Below are 21,991 nucleotides of genomic sequence, written 5' to 3'. Positions count from 1 at the left end.
CAGGGAGCCTGATGTGGGACTCGATCCCAGGACTCCAGGATCATGTCCTGAGCTGGAGGCAGGCACTAAACCACTGAGCCACCCAGGGATTCCCCCCCAAAAGGACTCTCTTTGAAGAAATTGTGTTACTGTGTGATTCTGCATGGGGCTTAGGAAGGCAGGCAAGCGCCTGTGTGCGGAATGCCATTGCCTGGCAGAGACTTGCCTCACCTGGTCCTCTTCATGTGGGCGTGGGTGATGACCAAAAGGCTTCACTAGTTCTCAGCACAGGGCCTGATACAGAGAGTGTACTTGGAAATCTCGTGGAATTAATGAAACAACATCATAGGTGTGAGCTCATTTTGTCAATGAGGAGCAACTTTGACCGGTGTCTGCCGTCATTTTCCTAAATCAAGTCATAGATAATAGAGACAAGTATGTTTGTGTTTCTAACACCTGGATGAGGGACAATGTCAAGGGGGAAGAGTCTCAATTTTATTGTATCTTCATCTTTCCAATTCTAATACTCTCATATTTATTTCTGTTATGACCTTATTATTAGTTGTAGAACGGTAGTAGAGGTATAAATAAAGAACATTGCCATGGGGATCCCTGGGTGGCTCAGCGGTTTAGCGCCTGCCTTTGGCCCAGGGCGTGATCCTGGGGACCTGGGATCAAGTCCCACGTCAGGCTCCCGGTGCATGGAGCCTGCTTCTCCCTCTGCCTATATCTCTGCCTCTCTCTCTCTCTCTCTCTCTCTCTCTGTGTGTGTGACTATCATAAATAAATAAAAAATTTAAAAAAAAGAACATTGCCATGCCATGATTTTCAAACTGCAGTTTCACATAACTTGTGTCATGTATGCCCACAGTGCTGCTATCAAACAGACATTATTTCCTCCGTTCAATGGCTGATTAAACTGGTCCAGAGAGGTTGTGTGTCTTGCCCAAGGCCACACAGCTAAATCTCAGTGAAGCTGGTATTTCAACCTTATCCTTTCCTGTTAAATCCTTCTCATATGGAGTAGTGAAAAGACTGTGGGTTTTAAATCAGAAGACCCCATTTTACTTTCTCGTTTTGTCATTTGGGATCTTTTTTTTTTTTTTTTTTAAAGATTTTATTTATTTATTCACGATAGTCACAGAGGAGAGAGAGAGAGAGAGAGGCAGAGACACAGGCAGAGGGAGAAGCAGGCTCCATGCACCGGGAGCCTGACGTGGGATTCGATCCCGGGTCTCCAGGACCGCGCCCTGGGCCAAAGGCAGGCGCCAAACCGCTGCGCCACCCAGGGATCCCTGTCATTTGGGATCTTTTAAGCATTGATAGAAAGATGGATTTTGACCCGGCACATGATCAATCTGGGTGGCATTCTTGAGTTTGATTTGGATAAAAGTTCCAAAATTTAATCCTTAAAACTAATCCCTTGGACTGTATGATTGTACTGGCACAGCATCAGCGGGATTAATGTTATCCAGCTAGAAGAGATGCTCCAAGCCTGTACACTGCCCTTTTTTAATCTCATGGGAACCTTGATTTAAATTGGAAAGACAAGCTAGGACTTCCTTTTATTTTTCCTGTAGCAACTTCCTTTCTGGCTTCTGATTTCCTAGGGTAATGGTCTCTGCAAAGATTTTCTGAAGAGCCACCTGAAAAAGAAAGGCCAGGAGTTTATTTGTATTACGTTTGCATCTATTAACATATGTATAATTTGCTGTAATCTTGCTATATCTACACAGACCAACCAACTCTCCTTGGCTCATCTTTATTCCAGGAAATGCCACCTCAGGTAGCAGAGAACACTGGAAAGACCACAGTTCAGGCAATGGGGGGGGGGGGGTTGCCTCACCCCCACCATCGCACTCTGTGGTTGAGCCCTGTGGGGCGAGGTCAGCCATGGTAGGGGATGGGGGCAGGATGGTGTGTGCTGGCAGCCTTGGGCAATCCACCTAAAATCTCTGACCTTAATTTTCATCACCTATACCAACAGTGATACCCTCCAAAAACATTGGAAGGATTAAATAAAATACGTGTAAGAACATTTTGTAAACCATTAACCTGTGCTTTTTTCCAGAGACACTGTACCATAAGATGCTGTATGATTTTTTAAATCCATGTTTGTAAAACACACCTTAGAAACTCACAGTGTGCTTTGTCATGTTAAAGAATCTAAGAAGTCCTTAGAAGTGAATTCTGTGGAAATTTGTTTAGTGTGCTATTTCACAATCTATTTGGCGACAGAATCCATTTTTCATTTAATACCTAAAATCAAGATGTGCTCTGGTCAGCTCTGAATTAACGAGGTAGGTTCTCAGGGCTCTGTGATGGGCAGGTGTTCCACGTTGCTACCTCTCCGGACCTCCATCTGCCTCAGCTTTCTTCTGTGTTGGCAGGCTTCCACAAACATTAGCCAAGACTGCCAGCAGCCCAAGACTCACATGCAACAGCTTAGGAAGCCAGGAGAAGACTGCCTCTTCCCCAGTAGTTCTAGAAATGGACTAATTTTGAGTCATGTGCCCAACCTTGAAGCAATCACGGTGGGCAGGAGGAAGTCATCTCGCCAATCAGGCTCAGTGAATGTGCCTACTTCTAGAAGAGCCACTCATATCTAAGCCACATGCACTAAAAATAGAAGAGAATGATTCTTCAAAAGAGTAATATTACAAAATGTCAGTTTTGTCTTTAGTGAAGGAACTGAAGACAGGTTAAAAAAGACAAAACAAAAAAATAGGAGCACCTTTGTTCATTCTCCACCATTTCTTTTCCTAGGGCAGAGGTTCAGAAACTTTGGTATACATAAGATTCCCCTGGGAAATTTATTGAAACTATGATTTCAGGGCCTAACCAAGATTCTGATTCCATATTCTCAGGTATTACTCAGAAATCTGTATTTTCTGCAAATACCAGATGCAGGTGATCCAAGTATGGTATTCTGAGAAACATAGGAAATGGGATAAAGACACTTCTAGCAGTTCTCGATCTTTGCTAGGTATGAAAATTCCTACCAAATCAAAATGTGCAGGCGTTAGGCTGGTGAAGTCTATGTTGACATTGATCCTCAGGCATTTCTGATCTGCCATGAAGTAGTGCTTCTCAACCTTTACTGTGTATATGAATCAGCTGGGGATCTTCAGAAGACATAGATTCTGATTCAGTGGGTTTAGGGGAAGGCCTAAAATTCTGCATTTCTAACAAGGCTTAAGATGTGCTGCTGCTTGTGGACCACATCCCACACTTTAGGCAGCAAGATCCTAAAGACTGAGAACCACCTGTGTATCTGGTTTGCATTTTGAAGGCTGTGTCCTTCAGGTTACCAGCCTGCTGGGTAAGCATGAAAAGAACTTCTGTTTCTCGTAGCATTTGTTCATACTGATATTTCTCACTTTGTTCTGAGCTGTGGCTGAGGCTCAAAGAGAACTCTGCCTAGCCCCTAAAAACAGGAATGTCCATCTACAAGCTTTCTACTTCGATGCTCCAGATCTCATTTAGACTCTGGAAAGACAAAAAAAAAAAAAAAAGCAATACAGGATTCCTTAGGGTGCTCACACTTAGGGTGACCAGTTGTCCTGGTTTGCCGGGCCTGTCCTGGTTATGGCACTGAAAGTGTGATCCTAGCAGTCATACTTTATCAAGGAAGAATAAAGAATATTATAGACCAATATGACACAAGGTAGTGAGTACAGATAGGGAACCAGCAAATTCAGCTTGAGGGTCAGGAAAATCCAGGTTAGAAGTAGCTTTAAAGGCTGATCAGGAGTTCCCTGGGCTGGGGGCTGCGGATGAAGAGGGGAGGGGCATTGAAGGTTGAGGGATAAGCATGGGCAGAAGTACAGAGATACATGCATATGATAATACGTAGAACTGTTCTGAGCCTCATCCATATTGAATACAATCTTGTCTTAATTTGACAGGGTTCAGCAATCTACACATGAATTCCTCCCACTGAGTAAACCCAGGCAAACTTTGGGGAATGAGTAAAGCCCCACCCTGGGGCTCTGCTAACCGCCTGTTTTCTGATAGCCAGTTCCTTTACTTAGCTTGGCAAATGGATTATTTTCACTTGTTCTTCAACATTTCTCAGGCGGTATTTCTCAAGCCCTGTTTTGGTTCATTCATCTGTTCAACAAATATTTATCCTGCACTTACTGTGTACCAGAACAGTTCTAAGCACTTGCAACATGTCACCCAACATCCCTGCCCTCAGAGAGCATACATTCTAGAAGAAGAAAGAGACAATAAACAGTAAGCATTTTAAAAGTAGATGATATATACTGGCAGGTCATAAGTACTATGCGGAAAAAATCCTAGAAGGTACAGGTTATCAGGAACATACCTTTTTACAGGTGTTCAGGAAAGGCTTTTCTGATTCGGTGGTATTTGAGCAGAGGCCTGGAGGAAATAAAAGAATGATGAATGCTTAGATATCTGTGGAGGCCATTTCGGGTCAAGGGAGCTGCAGTGCAAAGGTACTGGGGGTGCCTGACATGTGCAAGGACCAATAAGAAAACTAATGAGTTTGGAATGGAGTGAATGAGGCAGTTATGTGTAGGGGTTCACACAGGTGGACAGCTGGGCCTGGGGCCAGTGTAAGGATTGATACTAAGTGGGATGAGAGCCTGTGGAGGGGGTCTGAGCAGAGGAGGAATCTGCTCTGACTTATATTTTTAGAGCAGCACTCTGGCCCGCAGTTCAGAAGCAACTGTTTGTGGGGAAGGGTGCAAGTAGGGAGTCTGGTTATGCAGCTATTATAAATTATAATACCCCTGGCAAGAGATGACAGTGGCTCTGACAAATGTGGATGCAGTGCAGTGGTGACAGGTGGCTCTCTGGGCCCACCAGTTCCCTGCACAATCAGTGGTCTCCCAGAGTCCAGAGAACTTCTCAAAGTACCTAGTGATCTAGGCGGATCTCTCCATTCCCCCAGAGACTTCATTTTAACCATCTGCAAAATGATGCCAGACAGTAATACCTGCCTAACCAAACTCACCAGATTCTTATGAGAATGAAATGAGATCATACCTTGGAAAGCATGGATCAAAGCAGGAAGAAAAACACATAAGAATCAGAACCCACCAGCTAGATTATCTGCCAGTACAGAAAAAGAAGTGCTGTTGTCTCGTCATAGGTTCAGCTAATTCACAAAGGGGTGCTACCAAATTCAAAGGTTAAACCCCAAATCGCAGACTGAGAAGAGACATTTATGATCAGCTGCTCAAACCCCATATCTCTGAGATAAGAAAATGGAGATGCAGAGATAAAGATGGCTTTCCCAAGACAACTCAGTGAGTGGTGGAGGCACGAAAGAGTCCTAGTTTTGAGTCTCCTTCTACCAAGAGGCCCATTCAAAAGGGGTAACAAAGGTCCATATCTTGAAAGCTAATCAAAGCATAATTACCATCAAAGGACAAGAAAGAGAAGGCTCTCAGTTGGGAGGCCTAAGGCAGCTTTGCTGCTTTCAAAATAGTCCTTGCATTCAGTCCTCCGGATGACTGCTTGAAGTTCCAGATATCCCCCTTTTAGAGGAGGCTCTGAAAGATCAGCCAAGTTACCCCAACTCACACAGCCAGCAAGTGGCCAGACAAGGACTTCTGCTCATGTCTCTGGCACCTAACCTGGTACTTATTCCCTCTCATTTAATGAAGACCCTTGGAAAGAGCAGAAATTGGTTTAATTGGAGCAATAGTATCTCTGTTGTTCTAATTCTTTTCCCCAAATCCTTCAGCAGAGAATTCAGAAGAATGTTTTTATTTGTGAGTGTAGTCTAGTACTTATTAGAATTTCTGAGCTTTTACATTAGAAGTTTCAACAGGCTTACTGTGATACGTTTGAAGTGCCGAGTGTAAACATAAGCCTAAAAAAATCACCAACACAGTGCAGTGACATTTTTAGATAATGGTTGGAAGAGTTATATAAGTGGTTGCTTTACAGAGATACACGCACTGAGGTTCACATACTGCAGTTTTCTGAACTGTAAGAGCAAAGAGGGAGAGAGTGAGACTGAGCGAGTGAGAGATCAGGAAAGTACAGGAATTGGTGCAGAGAGACACACAAAGCGGCCATAGAAAAGTAGACCTAAAAGACTTGTCCTTGCTGTTCACCTGCAATATGTGACATGTCGTTTGGTTTTAACTTTAAATCGAGACATTCTTTTGAATCAGGAGGAAGATTTTAAGAGACAGAATCTTCTGCTAGAACACAAAACACAGGGTATGGAAACCGAAGTTTGAGATGTCAGTATATTCCCTGGAATCCTGGCTAAGGTCGATGTAGACTTTGAATCCACCAAATGAATACAGGTTCCTTCCATTCCCAATTTCCCTTGGTAGTAGATGTGGATGCCCAGGAGCTATTGGCTTAGCTATACCAAATCTCTTGGCGGGGATATTGGGCCCCTCAGGCTGTGACTCTGTGGGGTGAGCCCCTAAGGCACTGTGGCCCCAGACCTATGGTCCCTCTATGACCCATCGCCATGACCGTGTCATCACCACTGAGCTATCGCTCTGTTTCTGATTTGAACTCTAAGCCCAGAGGACTGCAGTCCCCTCATGAACACAGTAAACCTTCCCAAACCCCTCTCCTCTGTGACTGAGCCATCTTACTGACCCCAGCTAGTGGCTCCAGTGTGCTTCTGGTCAGTCAGGACGCTCCAGGCACCACCACACTGCCACCTTCTGGCATGTCAGAGATGTTCACAGTCAGGCTCTGGCCCCCTCCCCCTCCACTCTGTGGCTAGCCAGAGGAGGGGTATGATGCTTACCTAGGCTATTCTAGCCTGTTGGGATGTGGGTGCTGGTTACAGCCTAAAATGGGGCTGGGCCCTTTGCTCACTCATTCTTCAAGTGGACACCCTGAGGTTTCATTAAGTCTCATGGCTGAATTAAGGCAATCAACAAGATTAGTAGTAATTATGATCATTGCTATTCACTCAGTGAAGGCTTTATAGTCACACTGGGTTCCAGTCCCTATTCTAACTTACTAGCTGTGTGACCTTAGAGTACTTACTTTACCTCTCTGATTCTCTTTTCTCATCTATAAAATAGAGGTCATAACACTACCTACCATATTCTGAAATTAATTGAGTGGCTACCTGTGTGAGTTACAGCTTTAAGTTTAAGATAATTCATGCAAGGTGCTTTGCAAAGTACCTAGCACACAGGCATTCAATTAATGCTACCTCTGACTATCTGTAGTGGTAGTACGTGCAATTATTAACCAACCAGTAGTAGTATGTGCCAAGTATTCTTCCAGGGGCTTTACATACATGTTATTAATTCTGAAAACTGGTAAGTAAACCATTATACCCATTTTACAGATGAAGAAGCTGAAACGTAGAGCTTCTAAGTAATGCCTCAAGGCCACGCACTTGGTACATGGGTAAATGGCTGGAATTTGAGCTCTGGTGGGTTTGACTCCAAGCCTGAGTTCTTTGGTCTTGAAGATGCTGATGGCAATGAAAGTCTTGAATGACAGCTCATTATTACAATAGAAGGGTTGGTGGTCATGTCCTTTGTGATTACCTCAGGAGTGGAACAAATAGTGAGTGTTGCAAATAGTAAATACTTCAGGAGTGCAGAGAAAGAAACAATTATTGAGGCAGGCTTATTAACAAAAAGATTTAAGAATTTTTCACTGTTTTTTTTAAACCTCTTTTTCCAGCTTATCAAAGCAATGCATGTACATTATGTGAAAATTCAAAGACTTCTCTTACTCTCCTACTTTTTTCTTAATTTGTTTCTATAACTGCATATATACCCTCTGGCCTAGCACTGTTGCTTTTGACTTTATTTTTTCAAAATAAAACACCAATATGTGAGGATATATACACAAGTACATTTTTTGTAACATTGCTTACAGAGGCCAAACAAATGAGAAACAAGACAAATGTCTTTATTCCTGTCTGTAAGGGGATACTAAATAAACTGTGACTCATTAATTCTAGAGACCATGATGTGGCTATTACAAAGGCTGAATTAGATTTCTCTACAATGACCTGAATGAAACTGTCTGAGAATCTTAGCAGCTTACGGATTCATGAGCCAAACCTACTTCAACACAAGATAAAGTAAAACAGGGAAAGTGAGAGTTTATGTTTGCATGTGATCCGGAGAAGACATATGCACAAGCACTAGGGATATATAACTCATTAGTGTCTCGTGTGACAGGAGTATAAGGGTTTGTGTAGTCTGTGAACTCAGTATGACCTAGCAGAATGGGGACAAGGAAGCTAGTCGGTATGTTTGGCAGATTTAGAGTATTTAGAAGAGGGGAGGACATAATACTGTTCTTCTCTGGGCTGACCACATCTAAAGAATCATGTTTAGTTTAAAACACATGTGTTCATCAGAATAGGTTGAAATCAAGTCATTGGAGAAATAGCTGAAGGAACTGTAGTTTTTTATTCTGAAGAAGAGCAGACTCAAAGGGTGTACTATGCTTACATGAAATATTAGATTTTCTCTCTGGAGCCTCAAAGCTAAAATAGAATCCATGGGTGGAAGCCAGCAGGAGCCAAGGTTTAGCCCAATATGAGCAAGAGACATTTTCAACCATCAGAGCTGGTCAAAACTAGTAAAATGGCTTGTCCTGGAGGTTCCAGGCACCTATCCTGTCTCTGTTGGTGTTGAAGAGACCTGGTAGGAATAGTGAGAAAGGAGCCAGGTACCTGATGGGAGCAATGTGGTACCTAAACCCATCTCCCAACCCATCCACAACCTTAATCAGAGAATATTCAAGTTAGGCATTTGATCCCGAGATCTGATTTTCCATCATGAGAGATTGGGAGAGGCAATGTGTAACCATGTCTATGAACCCCAGCAGGTATAAATCCTGCCTCCGCCATGTCTGCTGTGTGACTCAGGCAAATTACTAACCTCTCCAAATCTGTTTGCTTATCTGTAAAATAGGAAGAGTACTGGCTCCTTCCTCAAAGAGCTGTTATATAAGGACTGATTGAGATAATAATTCATATATAATGTGTTTAACAGTGGTAGGACATAGTGAATTCTCAATAGGTATTTTAAAGTTAAATTCTGTAAGTTATTATCTTTCTTATTATATAAGTTCGTGTTTAACAGAGTATAGTGAGGCTGCTTTTAAATTGATCTTGGAAAGAACCATAGATTTCTCCAAATTAAAATATCTTCTTAAGATTTCTGATGTTTATAAATGCAGGTTTATCTGGTTCATTTAGTGTATTTGGTTGCTTTCCAGGTAGCTGTATGCCAGCAACAGAACACTGAATCTGCAGTCATTGGATCCAAGTTTGAGGGGTCTGGCTGTCACGTCTTAGGCAGGTAACTCTAAAATTTGTTTCCTCCTTCATAGGGTAAGGATGGGCACTCATAGATTTGTGGAAGAGTAAGTGGTATAACATGTAGAAGTGCTTTTCAAATTATAAAATATGAGGCAATTGGGAATTATTTTTATGGTTATGAGGTGCAAAATGGGAAAGGGGACTGATTCCTCTGGCCCTGAACAACTAAGACTGCCACAGGCAGAAGAAGCATCCTGAGAATTTAATCCTAAACTTTTAGGGGTATAGGGAGTACATTTGCGAAATAAAAGGAGATGCCATGTCCTATAAAAGTAGGCATTGTCAACTTTCCAGAAAATCTTATGGAACCTTAATTTATATCTCCAGGTGGGATAAGGAGAAAAGAAACTTGCGTATAATGAAGCACTTACCCATATTTATTTGGTTATTTACTTACTTACTCAGTTACAAGGGATTGAACCTTTTCAATTGCTGATTATGAAAGCAGAGAGGCAGGCGTGCACCTGAAGGGGCGCTGGGTCTAAGCAGAGTAAGTGGAGGTTTAGGGATTCAAAGTTTGCACTGGATGGGATCTTGAGACAGTTTTACCACAAGAGAGGATCCGGTAAAGATGCAAATTGACTCACCAGGAACTATAGTGCTGAAGCAGCAGCACTGGCATTGTTCTCCTAAGGTTTGTACTTTGGTGTTTCTGGTTTGATTTCTAAGTAGATTCTGAGGGAAAATAAGATAAGGGAGACAAAGAAGGGAAAAGTAGAGAAAATACCCTTTAAGAAGATACTGTTTCTATCACTCACCCCTCATGATAAAATCTAATACATTCAGGAATGTGTGTGAGATGCTTGAGTTTTAATGGAAGATAAAGCTTTTTTCCCAGGGAAATAAAATATCAAAATCTCTACTATTTGGACTCTATTCTAAGGGAAAAAATAGTAAAAGTTTAAAAAGGTTTCATGCTCCAAAATTTTTTATTATAGTACCATTCCTAACAGTGAAGAATTAGAACAACCCAACTGTTCAACCAATGACAGGATATTTAAGTAAACTATGATAGTCCATACATCATACAATCATTACAATGGTATTACCAAAATTATAAAATAAAAGGAGCAAATACTTCCGTTATAGTGAGAAAAGGAAGGAGGACAGCACTGGGTGGACAGGATTGATCAGAGAGAGGATGCAGAGTAGGAATCTTTGTTGGGGGGGGGGGCGGCGGAGATAGAAGTAGGTTATATATAAATGATTTAAATCAGTAAATTTCATAAAAGGTGTGAATTTCAACAAGGCTTTACAGGGAGACAGACAAATCAAGGAGAGGTGAACCAAGCTGAAATAATACCACATGTAAATGTGTTGAAGGAGGAAGGATGTCAACATTATAGGCTGCATTATAGCCTTTTGGGTTCAGGCAATTCTCAACATCATGACAGACAATTTTATAACTGTGAACAAAAAATTATACACATGTGCCAACTGACTTGGGATACTTAGTGGTTCTTTTAATTAAAATTCAGACAGGAATTTTATATTTGTTACCAAATAACCATTGATAAAGCCAATGAATAGTTCATTCTGAATTTATCCTATCCTGTAGGAAATTGCCATTTGTAACTGAGCAATCACTTTCCTCCCCACCTCTTCCCATCCCTATTTCTACTCATCTATTCTCATCTTAGCATGGACTTTCCACCTATTAATTAAAAAAAAAAAAAAAAAAGAACAGGAAAAAAAAAAGCTTTGTTCACTAAATACTCCATTATTGTGAAAAGTGTATTGAAGGTTTATAAATATTATCATGGCATAGCTGTTTGTCACATAAATTCAATGTGACTCAACGAATAATCTGAGGAGTGCCAACATGTGCCTTGTAGTGTACTAGGAACTGGAGGTACAAAGATCATGCACAGTCCTTCTCCGGTAGGAGAAGTGCAAACAGGTTATCTGTAGTATGGTGTGCAAAGTATAACAGAAGTGTGGGCACATAGAGAAGTGACAAGAGAGAAGGAGCTACGAGGGGAGCCTTTGTGGAAGAAGTAAGTGTTTAGCTAGGTTTTGAGGTATGAATAAGAGTTTGATAGATGGTCAAGTAGAAACAGAAAGTCATTAAAGCAAAGCAAACAGCACTTACAAAGGCATAGAGGTAGGAAATTGCATGCATCTGCCATTTAGTGATAATGAAGTGTATTGAGCAGGTGGAAAGGGTACAAATGAGAATGGATAGGTTTTTAGGGGTTACACTGTTAGAGCATGGTTTCAAAATGTTTATTTATTTATACTCACTATATACCAGACACTGTTGTTTCTCAAATATAAACTCTTTTTTTTTTAAAGATTGATTGATTGATAGATTGACTTTAGAGAGACAGAGAGCCTACACAAGTGAGGGGAGGGGCAAAAGGAGAGGGAGAGAGCAGACTCCCAGCTGAGCACAGAGCCCAGTATGGGACTCCATCCCTGGGATCATGACCTGAGCCAAAATCAAGAATCAGATGTTCAACAGACTGAGCCACCCCGGTGCCCCCAAATAAAAACTCTTTAATCTTCATAACAATTTAGGCCAACTGTTGGACTGCAGAAATGGACCTCTAAGATCAAGGGATGATTGATCAAGGCGGGGGGGGGGGGAAAGCCCATGGTAAATGTCATATTACAGAACCAGACTCAAGAACTTTAAAATTCATATATAAACCTCCTTCAGCAATGAGTCTTCATGCCCCATAAGGAAATTTTTGGCTTAATTCTGGGATAAGGAAAAGGGATCGTATGAACAGTTACTGTGCACCTGAGCTTTTTCATACATACGTTACTTAACCATCAACATCATCCTGAGGGGTACCTGGTGCTCTCCTCATGTTACACTCAAGGCTTGGAAAGGCCAGCCAAGTTAGCCAGATCACCTGGCTAGTAAAGGGAAGGAGCTAGGATTTATCTAACTCAGAATCTGAGGTTTCTCCATTCCATGCCTTCCTAGAAAAGGACCAGAGAGAGCCAGACACCAGAAATTTTTCTCCAGCTACTATACCTGGTATGGCTACAGGTAAACATCTGTGTGGTCCTTTCTTGGACATTTATTATAGAAGCATGAAAAAAAGTGGGAGAAAAGGCTTTATCCTTCAGGCACTTGGTTTTTAAGACAGGTATCTGATGATGCTCATTAAATATTTTCTGAGACAGTGTGCTCCTTTTTTTTCTGGAATTCCATCACAAAATGGACCTTTAGGTAGGGAGACTTTTTTTAACATAGACTACCTCTTCCCTCTTCCCACAACCAACTGAGTCTTGATAGACATGAGACAAATTATTCCAAATAATGATAAAATCTGACAATCTTGCTTGGAAGAAATAACAATGATAATGATCACTGGCATTTTGTGCAGTCTTTCATGAGCCTGGCACAGTGCTAAGCACTTGTATGTGTGACTAATTCTCCCAAAAACATGTCAAGGGGACATGATCATCCCCATTCAGAAAAGAAAACAATGATTTGGCTAGGTGAGGTTATAAAGCTATTCGCTAAGGCCTACGGAGATTAGAATCTAGGGGTGTCTGGCTTCCAAGTCCTAACCTTTTCTGGCATTCTGGCTCCTTCCCTGTAAGGAGATGATAAGGTCCTTCTGGTCAGCTGGTCTCTTTAATGCTGGATGGTTTCTTCAACCTACCACACCTGGGAGATAGGTACATTATGGGCTTAGCAATGAAAGGAGAAAGAGGCAGGACTCTGCAGGTTCTTCCCCAACAAGTACCCCAGAGTTTTGCCAGCAAGCCTAGTCACTTCTGTGGTCTTCACCCAGTTTGGAGGACTTTCTGCCACTCAAGTAGGGTTTCTTACATAGAAGGCTTTCCTCAAATGAAGGAGTCAAAAAGCAGGACCAGGGACCCAGGACTTGCTGTGACATCTTTACGCTGACCCGCGCCAGTAAACTATTTCATGTTGAGTGGTCTTTTCAAATTGCCTTCAGGTGTTGGTTTAAGAGAGCAGATTAAAAAAAAAGTTAAAAAGATTTTTAAGATTTAGTAAAAGGGAGCGATTGATACACATCAGGCCCAGTAATAATGCCCTACAAACCTGTCAGTTTGTAGTAAAGTGACAAGAGTAGCTGAGGGGAATCCTTGCCCCATGGTTTATGGTCATAGACTTGTTTCACTTTGATGAATCAACTAGTTTGAATTATTAGAAAAATGAAATGAAATGTTTGCCCTGGCTCAGAATTTCCAAATGCCCCTGCAGGATATAAAGGTCCCTTTTCTGTGTCTATTTAATTTTATAATATGCATAATGGTCTCCATGAAGCATCTTGTCCGGAATCTATCAGAGCTTGAAACAAATGCCATGATCTGTTTTAATCTAATGATTAATGTTATCCATTTAAATATTGTAAATCTTTTCTCATCCTTGCTAAACTTGCCCACGGATGGGGACTTCTTTGTTGTTAATGCAGACACCTAAATACCATTTAGAAAATGGAAGGAAAAAAATAAGCATGTCTTCAATAAATATTGCAGCCCATTAGGCTTCATCATAGCAATTTCTCTGGTTTTGTAATGTTTGTTTACTGGGTTTTGTAGGGAAACTGCTGCCATTTCTGACATCCAGGATCAGCAAACCTCCATCCTCGTGTTCTCCTGCGATGGAAAGTTGTACATATGGGAAATATCTTCTTCCTTAGCAGACCCCATCTCAGTTATGAATTAGACATTCAAACATCCAGACCCAAACATGTAAATCTGTTTGTGCACACTCAAAGAAAGCACTCATACATTTCCTAAAAACCCACACATTAATATTGCTTACTTTTCAGCGGGGGTAAATGGGGGTCTCAGAGACCTCCTCAGAACAGGCTGGAGTTAAATAATATTGCATGTTTTTCATTTTACTGTGATGAATGCAAAGCTATTAAATAACCTTTTAAAGAGTTGGTGTAATTATCTGTAAACAGTAATGTTACGAAAAAAAAGGTCAAGTTGTCCTGCCATTAGATGTTTATGGATATAAACTGGATTTATGTTTCCATAAAACAGGCACCGACTAACTAGATTAATTCTCCACAAACTAAACCAACTGTAGTAATATTTAGACACAATAAAATGATACCAATTAAAACAATTTTATTTTTTGTGTCATATTGATTAATGGCGCACTAAAATTAACCAGAGACCTTAAACTCCGAATGGTTGGCAAAAGGCGTCCACATCTCAATATTATTACCAACAAGAAGAGCAGTTAAGTGAGATGGCTGTGCAATAGTATGAATATTTAATTAATAATTAGTCATGTAATTTCTCCTCAGGAATTATTATCCCTCAAACTGGTTTGTGAATTTAATTATTAGCAGCCTTTTTGTTTCCATGTCCCCTCATTACTGTCAGGATTGATGTAACATAAACTTCATTAAAAATTAAAGCAAGAGTCTTAATTACAAGGCTACCCTGACTGAAGTTAGAATTAGCCAAGTCAGTGATGTGCAAATGAGTGCATTATTTAAGAAACATGCTGGAAGTAGTTATGCTAATGTAGAAGGTTCGCAGTAGCAGACCTTTTCACTTGCAGCTGCATATTCATTAAATGCACTATGCAAATTTAATGTAGCAGTCTTAGTAATGCGTTGTTAATTTATTCAGATTTATTGAGTACGACTTGTAAAAAAAAAGTACAAATTTAATTACTCTATCTAGTAGGGATGATATTAGGAGATAGCAGAGGTTTAAAATGTGTTGATCTGGATTACTGCAGTTTGATGGAAGACGTGGTATCAAAGGACACAATTTTGATAACTGGGCTTGAAAGAATATTTGATTTACTTATGGAATGATCTAAGAAATCACTAAAATTGCACATGTTCCTTCCCAATAGGAACGTAAAAAAGTCTCGGTTGTATTAACTTAAGAGCTAAAGCAGTGCTGAGTCCACAGCCTAATGGTCGTAATGACTCTACAGAGACCAGTAAAGGTTATGGATTGGGATCCGGGTGAAGCAAACTGTCTTTGTGGGAAGTTCATTGGTGGCGGGGCCGGGCCTCCGCTGCGCGCTGCCGCCTGGCGGCTGGAACCGCGGGGACGCCGGCGCCCGCCCGGGGCTGGCTCGGGGCTGGCTCAGGGCTGGGCGGCTGCTTGCGCCCGACCTTGACCTTCCAGGGAGGCCAGGCGCGGGACGCAGCGGAGAAACTGTGTTCTTTGAAAAAGGCACGCAAACCAACCCCCAACCCCTTCCCCCCCCCCGCCCCCTCCCCCAGATACCCCGGCGTGCACACTTATTGAACTTGACACAGGTGCGCTCGGTTAATTCTCCCGAAACCCTGTATGTAGGCTTTTTCATCCCATTTTACAGATGAGGAAGCCGAGGCTAAGGTTGGAAGAGTAACTTGTGCAGGTGGCAGCGCTGCGATTCAACTCCAGGCCGAGGCTGGTGTTCCTGCCCAACCTGGTCCACGGCTGTCTCCATCCTGGCTTCTCCCTCTGCCGCCTCCCTCCTCCCCGCCCTCCCTGCCCTCCTGCCTCTTTTTCTCGCCTCCCTCCGTCCTCTTTTCTTTCCCCTTCTTCCCTCCTTTTCCGCCTTTTCACCTGTCCCTTCCTATCATTTCCCTTCACTCCCTGACTCACGCGTATATGGACACATGGGTTTGTACATAAAATTAAAACCCTGAAAATGGCAGACCTTTTCCTCTTAAACAAGTGCTACAAACAGGTTAAATTGGAATAAAACTGTTTAAAGTTCAACAAAGCAACCGTGACAACCCCATTACGAATGTGCTGGGGGAGCGAAACGTAGCATCCTCTCCTCCACTAGCAGCTTGGTTGGCTCAGAACTCCTCACTCCTCTTTTAAATTGTTTAAGTTTCTTGGCCTTTATAATCACACAAATGAGTCCAGTGTATTTTTAATACTCTTCATATTTTATCTTGCTTTTGGGGGTTACTGCCTCCAATTGGTAAATCTTTGGCAGAAAAATCAATACACACTTTACTGAGCTCCAGGAATGAACAGGACAAATTACTACTAACCGTGGTGACTGCCTGGTTCTCAGCACCCATCTTTGGAGGCATTCCCAGCCCTCTGATGTATTCAAACAGGCTGACCTGTACATATTGATCTTCTGACAAGGGAGAAAGCTAAGCACCTCGCCTTAAGGGAAGCATATAAATTGATCACAGGCTGAAACTTGGTGCCTACATAAAGATCTTCCTGAAGAATTAATAAGGATGAAAAAAAAATTAGGTGGCAAAGCAGATGTTCTGGGTCTCCTGTGTGAATCTTTTCATCTTATGTCCCACATTCAAAGGCAAATCAGTCAGATCCCAGCCACCCCCTTCCTGGCTGCTGTCCATTGCTCCATTTAATGCATGCCATTCTGCCTTGGATCACACTTAACTGTGTGACAGCGTGTGTGAACGCTTGTGCACCACTGGATTGCAAACTTCTGGAAATCAGAACTTTGTTCATCTTTGGTTAGTGGCAGTCATGTGCTGGTAAATGCTTAAAAACAGGCTCCCTAAAAAAATTAATAAGCCTTCTTTTGTATGATTTGCTGATTTCCTTGGCAAATGCTTCCACCATGTTGATTTCAAGCTACCAACGTGATGTCACTAAATGCAGAGTCAGGAAAGGAGAAGTAGGTGCACACCATTATATAGTATGTTCACCTATCACACAGATACGATATAAATAACCTCAAGACTTATAGATAGCAGTAAAATGTCTTTAAATAAATAGGGAGTGATGCGTTTTGCATGTTTATTACCTTTGCTTTTAATATAGTTTACCTAAGTTTACATTTATATATTTTTTAATAATGTCTAACAATCAGCTCACAAAATTCCCCGAAATTCAGCAGCCATCTCCAGCTAACCAGCAGGTAATGGGGAAAAAAAGATTTGCTGTTAAAAACTTCACCACAACCAGAGCGCCTGGGTGACTTAGTCTGTTAAGCATCCCAATCTTGATTTTGGCTCAGGGCATGATCTCAGGGTCATCGGCGGGGGGGGGGGGGGGGTGTCTGCTTGGGATTCTCTCCCCCTCTGGCTCTCCCCACTGCTCGCACGCACATTTTCTCTCCTCTCAAATAAATAAATAATTTTTTTAAATGTCCACCACAACCAATAATATAAAAACGACTGGATATGTTTCTCCTATTAAAGTAGTGCTTTATTATTTCTATTAGAGAAGGCCCAAACACAAATATAAGAATTTGAATTGGCTAGTGCTAAAAGAACATCTGTAATTTCATAGGATCTACTCAGATTTTTGTTGTAAAAGAATGGCATCTTGAAGCAGGTAGAAAAGTTCTTTAAGTGATGGCAGAGGTGTGGATACATCTGTTGCCTGGACATATGGCACAAGAGAGAGAAGGGACTCAATGATGTATTATTCAATATTTAGCCAAAATATGTGTGTTTCTGGCAGATGCTAGGGATACAAAGATAAATGTGACTGGAAGTCTTCTGGTCTGGGGATTGAGGGTAGTTTCCCTGCAGAAGGGACAGTTAGGAAGTCTAGACAATAGGAGGAGTTGGGTGGGGACAAAGTGTGGTCCGAAACCTGATAAGAATTTGGTCTGTTCACCGAATGGCTAAGAAGCCTAGTAGTTGGCAAGTGGGAGAGGGGTGTGAAATGGAGCTTGTGGGTTTGGCCAGGACTCAAGTGGCCCTGTCCTTTGTGGGCTGTGTTGAGGATTTGAGACAGAACTGGAAAGAATTTTCTAAGCAGTCTCAGGTTATCTCTTGTCACACTCACCACCCACTCTTTGTGACCCTTGCTTATTTGTCTGTGTTACCTGTAAGACAGTAAACTCCTGAAGGGCAGGACCAGGTACCCAGAGGGCTAGCACAAGGTCTGATCCATTGCAGGGACTGAATAAAAAAATTTATGGAAGTGAATGAATGGATAAGTCCCTACCCTCACCCCACTTACAGGTCTAGGTCTGGGGTTAGGCTTGAACTGACTTAGAGGTGGTGCTTCTGACCAAGCCAGACCTGAGAGCTGCTAGAGAGGCTCAGGGCTTCCCCACTCTTGAGGTTAACAGGACAGTCACAAGTGAACACTCCTTCCCAGCTCTCTGCTTTCTGGGACCTGTAGGAGCTCTTTAAAGTCAATGGACTTGACCCGAGTCCTCGTAGGAGCTATGGTCACTGTGACAGGCTCAGATAGGACCTGGAGCTGCAGAGGTGAGCCCTGCGCCCCAGGGAGAAGTGAGAGCCCATGCAGCTTGGAGTTTGGGTGCACTCTTCACTGCTTTATCTGCTCCTAAAGGAGTGTATGGTATGATTTTAGGGGTACCTAAATCTTCCTGATCCCTTCCCGACCAGTTGGTTCTTGTACCTACTGCCAAAGGCTGAAATTGCCCCTCTGAAAATTGAAGATACTGAATCATCTGGAATGTAAGTTCCTAGACTACTAGAAATAATAATAAAAGACACCCCGCAATTATTGATCCCTGCCTCTGTGACAGGCACTGTGCTAGGTACTTTATATGCTTTATCTCATTTATTCCTTGGAACAATGCTATGAAGTAGATACCATTATTATTTCCATTTTACAGAGAAGAACACTGAGGTATCAAAAGGTTAAATAACTTAGAATGTATAGTTGGTAAGTAACAGAGCAGTGACCAAATCAAGTGTTTTTTGTATAAAGCCCATATATTCCAAGCCAGGTCTCTCTGACATTGTGCTGCCATTTAATGTGCCATTTGGGGGCTGAAGGAGGTAGCAAAAGGTCATTTTTATCCAGAATTCCCAAATTTCCCTGAGGGAACAGAATCATATGGGGGTACTTGTTAATGGTGCTTTCTAGGCTGGTTCCATAGGGTTTAGAAATGCTTGAGTATGAGCTGGAGTTCCAGAGTTTGTACTTGTGATTGTGTTTGAGGAAGTATGGGAAATGAGGAGTGACCCATAGGTCTTTTCCTCAGGACTGAATTATACAAAGATGTTGGCCCCGACACCTGTTCTCTCCACAAGGGAAGAACTGGATTAATCTACCCAGAATATGAATTCAGAAACTAATTCAGGAAATCAGTTTGTCAAAGTCACATGTGCAGTCAGAGGGAAGATGGGATGGTGAAGACCATCAGGAGAGAGAGTGTTGGAAAGCTCTGTAGCAGTAGTATCTGGGGACAGATTGCCCGCAAAAGAGCTGAGGCGTTGATCTTGGGCCAGTTCTTCAACTTTGCTGAGCCTTAGTTTGAATAATGTTGAGAATAATATCACAATGATAAGTATCACGATTCAGTGGGGACTGCTGGCCTCACATTGCCCAGGTTCATGCCTTAGCTCTGCCGTTTATTCTCTGTGTGCCTTTGGATAAGCTTTTTAACTTCTCTGTCCCTCAGTTTCCTCTGTGTGAATAGGGAGTAAGAATAGGACCCTACTCAGAGGGTTGTTGTAAAGGCTTATTGTAAAATACTTAGCACAGTGCTAGGTGAGTAGTGAGTGTTCTAATACACGTGGCTAGATGGCTGTCAGACTGCTTGGTGCATGGGAGGTGCCATGAGTGTGATTTTTCCCTTCAGCTGAAGACACTGGAACTGAAAGCCAGGCTCCACACATCATCCTTCTACCCACTGACTCCAGTCAAAAGTGAAAAGTGCACATTGGCTTTTCGGTAATGATTTAAAAAAACAAAGCAGAGGCCACCCGGAGGTAGTTGTTTCAACTCTTGACTCATTTTGCTCTTGAGGCTGAAGTGGAGAGGAAGCTGGTCAAAGAGCATGCTTGGTTGTTGTCACTGTTGAACAAGTCATTTCTCTGCTCTGAACTTAGCCTCCCTCATTTATAAAAGGTTTATTCTAGCTTTGAAATCCTATGAGTCAATGAAAAATACTCCTTGAACCTAACCTTCAAATGTCGGTTGCCTTACTGGAAATTCGGGGCCTGGGGAGAAATCACCAGGGAGGTTGGATCATTATGACTTTCTTCTCACAAGTAACCTTCTTATTTAAGACCCCTCACTCATACAGATTTTCAAATGTGCGTGGCTTTGCTTAGCTTGTCCCCTGAAATGATGGTCTTAATCATAAATTCTAATTGGAACAGGATCTACCTCAATTTATTCCTAATGCCTCAGAAAAGCAGAACTGTTTCTAGGAATAAATTGAGATGGATCCTGTTCCAATTAACAGTTTGACTCAGTTAAAGGGTTGTTAACCCACTGCTGTCCTCTGATAACCATCCAATTTATGATTGGCCAGTTGCTGGCCTCACTGGAACTAGCAAGGAGATGAAAGCTGCCTAAACATGCTCACCACTTTACGTGGTGTGGACTTGGTTCTCTTCTCTCCACCCTACTCCTCCTTAGTGACTTAAAGGGCACTCTCAATGAGCTCACTTTGAGCTGTGATTGGATTGGGCTGCTTTCTCTAAACTGTAATTATGTTCTTCTCATCTTATTCAGATGGATTCTATATCAGTCAGGGTTTTTCCAGACAAATAGAACCAATAGGATGCATATATATAGAGAGAGAGATTTATTTTAAGGACTTGGCTCAGGCAGCTGTTGGGGCTGGCAAGTCTGAGAAGCGTAGGGTAGGCCAGCTTAAAATCTGGTCAGTAGAATTCCTTCTTCTCCAGGAAACCTCAGTTTTTTGCTCCTAAGGTCTTCACTTGATTGGATGAGGCCCACCCACATTATGGAGGGTAATTTCTTCTACTTAAAGCCAATTGGTCATAAATGTTTGTGACAATTATAGAATACCTCCACAGCAACATCTAGACTAGCATTTGACCAATTAGGCACTGTAGCCTAGCCAAACCCAACACATAAAATTAATCATCATAGCTTCCATGGATCATATTCCCAAATCCAGAAAGAGTTTGCCTAAACTGGAGACTAGGCATAAAGAAAGGCAGCAGCCTTAGGATACTGTTACTCTGAGGTCATCTAGTGCCACACAGAGGGCTCAGTGTTGCCCCTTCTCACACCACACCCTTTACCTTATGTCTTCGGGTATGTTTTTTCCAAGGCAGGAATCAAGATGTCTTGTTAGGCAAAGGCAGGGCTGTTTCTCTTCAATGGTTCATTTATGTCAGGTTCATAGCAGTTCCTAAGCCTGCGCAAAAAAGGGAGAGTAGACATTAGCTGCAGATTTCTGTAAACAAGTAGGTAAATATGCATGATTGAATGCGCAGCCAGGCAGGCACACTTGGGAGATTTTGACCAAAATAGAGCCTCAGAATTCCCATTTCCACTGGGCAAACAGGAAAATGAGATGATGCAAAATTGATGTGTGTGGAAAGCAGAGAGATTGGGCATTTACATCTATTTAATTAAGGAACACGTTGTAACCTCTATTTACTTCTGTTTAATTAAGGGATTGCTCATTTCGGAAGAGATATCACGCTGGGCCTTCTACTACTTTTGTGATTCAAAGCTCAACTAAGGATGGATGGGAAATAGTTTGGTGATCTTAGCTCAGTCCCTAATGGCAAGAACTTCATGTTACAAAGCCAATAAACTACGCTGCCAGACTTGCAAAAAGAGAGTCAGGGGGCTTATCAAGAAAATGATCTCTTCAAGGCACAGGAGGTCATTTGTGAAAATGTATATTATTCTAGAATAATTCTGATCAAAAGTTAGAACCCCAGTGGATCCCTTGTGGAATAACCAACCATATTTGAGTAGGAAAAGAAAAAGGCAAGGAAACTTACTGTATAGGCTCCTAACTTATATGAAGTTTATTTAGCATGTTGACCAAACAATTAGCTCTTTCTGGGCAGAGGCAGAAAGAGTAAGATGTATCCACATCCA

General features: G+C 42.0%; 2 long non-coding RNA genes across 4 annotated transcripts in view; one reads left to right on the top strand and one right to left on the bottom strand.

Moving 5' to 3' along the window:
• The window catches only part of LOC140623015 (uncharacterized), a 402,108-nt gene that overhangs the window by 294,663 nt on the left and 85,454 nt on the right, over positions 1 to 21,991 (top strand). For all 3 annotated transcript variants that reach the window (XR_012022691.1, XR_012022698.1, XR_012022690.1), the window contains one exon: positions 9,187 to 9,269. This is a non-coding gene — a long non-coding RNA (uncharacterized lncRNA). The remainder of the gene's footprint in view (positions 1 to 9,186; positions 9,270 to 21,991) is intronic.
• LOC140623018 (uncharacterized) lies at positions 1,133 to 21,295 on the bottom strand. Its single transcript, XR_012022705.1, has 3 exons — positions 21,178 to 21,295; positions 4,310 to 4,365; positions 1,133 to 1,625 (listed from the first exon to the last, which is right to left on the bottom strand). It is a non-coding gene; the product is annotated as an uncharacterized lncRNA (long non-coding RNA).

The sequence above is a fragment of the Canis lupus genome, chromosome 32 (genome assembly GCF_048164855.1).
Source record: "Canis lupus baileyi chromosome 32, mCanLup2.hap1, whole genome shotgun sequence".
NCBI lineage: Eukaryota > Metazoa > Chordata > Mammalia > Carnivora > Canidae > Canis > Canis lupus.
The sequence above is the reverse complement of the archived record's forward strand: the minus strand, read 5'-3'. Positions and strand labels throughout refer to the sequence as shown.